Source organism: Hakea prostrata, chromosome 1 (assembly GCF_041222555.1).
Source record: "Hakea prostrata isolate BN-2017 chromosome 1, UWA_Hpros_2, whole genome shotgun sequence".
Taxonomy (NCBI): Eukaryota; Viridiplantae; Streptophyta; class Magnoliopsida; order Proteales; family Proteaceae; genus Hakea; species Hakea prostrata.
This window is the reverse complement of record NC_142600.1, coordinates 69,771,449-69,774,963: the sequence shown is the minus strand read 5'-3', so window position 1 is coordinate 69,774,963 and position 3,515 is coordinate 69,771,449. Positions and strand designations below refer to the sequence as shown.

Genomic DNA, 3,515 nt, shown 5'->3' with positions numbered 1-3,515 from the left:
AGAGACACCGGCGGCACCACGGAAAGGTAAGAAATTTAACAATCTGATGCGTTTACTTATTGGATCCTCCGCTCTTCCACTCCCTCGTCCTCCTGTCCGTGAGAAGCAGTGGCGTGGAACTGTGGATCGGAAGAGACACCGGCGGCGCTTGGATAAGCAATTTATTCAGCGGCACCACGGAAAGGTAAGAAATTTAACAATCTGATGCGTTTACTTATTGGACTACGGTATTAATAACTGTGGTGTGATCGAGTTTCAGTTATTCTACTGGTCAGATTTGAATGATTTTCATCTTCTCCGTTTCATGTTTCTCGAATAGTACAAGTAGGATTTGTTTCAGTTTTTAGTTTCTATGCAAGAGCAGGGTTATCTAATGTTTTCGATAGTTATCACGTCCCATGTTCCCTTTTCAAGTGCTAATTTGCTTCTATTTAAACCTTCTAAAAGCCAATACTTTGGATTGTTCTGAAATTTCTAGTGGGAAACCTGAAGTTTCTTTCTTGTTCGTACTCTGTTATCCCTATCAGTTAAGTATTATTATAGATTGTTTAATCTCTTATTAGGGTTTGTTTAATGTCCCTAATCCTGTTTTTGTTATTGATAGTGGTACCATGTTATTAGAAGCTTAACTATTTCTGATTTAAAACTCGAGGCTCACCTGTTCTACATTGTAATTTCAGCAATTGAGTTTTGTGAATTCAGGCACATCTGACATTGAGATCTGTCATTGGTTTCGAGATTCAGAGGAAACACTAGACCAAACTTGGCCCCCCCATTCGATGCTTGAATGCCACTGTTATCTAAAATTAATGTCTTAAGTTGTCTCAATTTCAGAAGTTCCTTTTTAAATCAATATCAACTCGACCATGTGATTTCTGTGATACTTAGGGGGTTCGAATAGGGTATTAAGACTGAAATGTGATCCAAGTTTCAGGTTACTCTACTGGTTTTATTTGAATTGATCTAGTCTTCTCTGTTCCCTAGATCTCAAACTGAGTGCTTACTGCTCTTTCGAGTAACTTTGAGTCTAACAGTGAGATCGTTTGCATGTTTTGAATAGTTTTTATCCATATACCCGTGTTCAATTCCTAAACTTTGGGTTGAATCAGAGAAGTTAAAGTTGTCAGTCAATTTGGCCTTGTGGTGTTGACTATATACACGTGCTTGCTTCTTTCCATGGTTAGGAAATAAAGATGATAAGTTGACATTCTTGTAGTGTTATTTCTGTATCAAGCCTATGTTTTTCTCCATTTTTGTTTTGTTTTCTGTAATGCAAAATTTATTTCATTTTCTGTTATTAACTTTACCCTTATTGTTCTTATAGGTCGATCCTTTCAACTTCACATTTGACTCCACCTTGGTTGCATGAGACAAGAAACGGAATGGAGAACTGGTCCAATGTATGCAATGACATTCTGGAACTGATTGTGGATCAGCTTTCGGAAATGGGAGATATTGTTCGTTTTGGCGTGGTTTGCCAGCAATGGCGCTCGGTTTCAGTGGAGAAGATGCATCTTTTTACTATTGCCAAGCCATGGTTGATGCTTGGAGAGAATGAAGACAATGACAACCGTGACTTCTGCGATATGTCTACCCAAAAGGTTTACCGCTTGAACTTACCGAAGCTCGTGGCAGGAGCTGTTTGTCCTCCAATGGTTGGTTGATAACTTTTGGGGATGATAGGGAGATTCATTTATTAAACCCATTTTCTCGGGAACAAATTCGTCTTCCACCTCAACCAACTCTTCCTTATCAATGGCCTGTTGGAACAAAACTTCCTTATCTTCGCTGGACTTGTTTATGGAAAGTCGTATTGACCTCAAGACCATCTCATTCGACTAAAGGCACCCGTTATAAAGAAGATGAAAAATGTGTGGTTATGGCAATAGTTTCGGGACAGAGGATATTAGCCTTCTTGAGATTGGGAGACAAAGTTTGGACTCTTGTAGAGGGTGAAAAAAATATAGGCATTTCTGACATCGTTTACCTCAAGGGTCAATTCTACGCAGTTGCTAACAATGGGAGATTAATGATTGTTGACATTTCTAGTCCTCATCCAAAGCAGATTAGGTTTGCTGAACGACCAGATGATATAAACCGTTGTGCTACATTTTATCTAGTGGAGTCAGTGGGAGAACTCTTTTTGGTTGCACAGGCTATTGATTATGGTGATAAAACCACTAGTTACGACTTCCATGAAACAAATTATTTTGATGTTTACAAGTTCAGTTTTGACAACAGGGAGTGGTCGCGGATGGTGAGCAGCCTGGATAACCGTGCTTTCTTTGTGGGTTTTAATTCTTCGTTTGCCATGTTTCCCTCTAAGCATTCTGGATACGAACCCAACTGTATCTACTATAGTGATGTTAACATGGCCGGTCATTTGAGCGCTATTGGTACTGGTAAAGATCTAGGAGTTTTCCGGGTAGAGGCTGATGAAGTGGAAGATTTATACACTGGGCCTGGCATATGTTCTCGAGTTTGGCCATCTGTTTGGCTTTGTCCTTCCCCTTAGGGCTAGGGTTTTTTTTTCTTCTATTTTTTGGTTCAGGTAGTAATATTTATTTAAAGACCAAAATAGTGAAGGATTGTATTTGGTGGTTATCTTACAACCCAAATGTACGACCTAAGAGAGAAACATTTTATCGCATGTTGCATGCCATCCCTACTAGAGCACTTGCTAGATGCAGCTAATGGATTAGCTTCTCTATGAATAAAATGAAAAAATACAAGAATACAATGGTGGCATTAATTTTAGGAGTAACTTTGGAAAGGCATTGAAAATTTTCCTTTAAATGTTATTTGATTTTCACTATAATGGTGGATCCCCTTGTAGCTTTTGGCACACTAGGGGGTGATGAGTTTCATGACAAACTCAGAGGGCTTGCACATATAAAATTCAATTAGATATCAACTATAACTCAATTTGCTTGTTGCCCTCTTTTAACTTTCAATGCATTTCATTGTTACTTTCAAGATTGAGGGGGAAAAAAGAAGCAAGAGGGTGGCCTACAACAATAGATTTTTAGGTAATATTTTTAGTTTTTTCTAACTTGTAAAAGGAATCGTTAAGGTCAAACATATGTTCGTCCATTTAAAACTAACCACGTTAGATGTGGGTATTTTTGTAATAGAAAATTTTTCTAAGAACATAAATAGTAAATACAATAGACGATCCTACTGGACGTGTATAGAATTTGCTCTTCTTATCATAGAATTAGTGTTACGGATGAACCAGTGCAGAGACCTAGCTAAGATCAAGGCCTTAAGGTCACTAGGTTTGGCTCCCAGATTTGACGGCTAGGCCTGCACGAGTCTTCCATACATCCTTAAGTGTATCATATATTATCATCCAAAGAGATTTTTTCAAAATGTGGTGGCAATGGGTGGGTCACCTATTTAGACGGATTTTTTTCTGGGTAAAACATATTTTGTTGAATGGTTTTAAGAAAAAGTGACCAACTATTCAACTTTTGTTTTGATAGACAAAAATTATATAAATAAGAAAAGATCAC

At 38.0% G+C, this 3,515-nt stretch overlaps 1 pseudogene; it reads left to right on the top strand.

Moving 5' to 3' along the window:
* Positions 1-1,382: 1,382 nt before the first annotated feature.
* Positions 1,383-2,515, top strand: LOC149029660 (putative F-box protein At5g55150; annotated as a pseudogene).
* Positions 2,516-3,515: the final 1,000 nt, after the last annotated feature.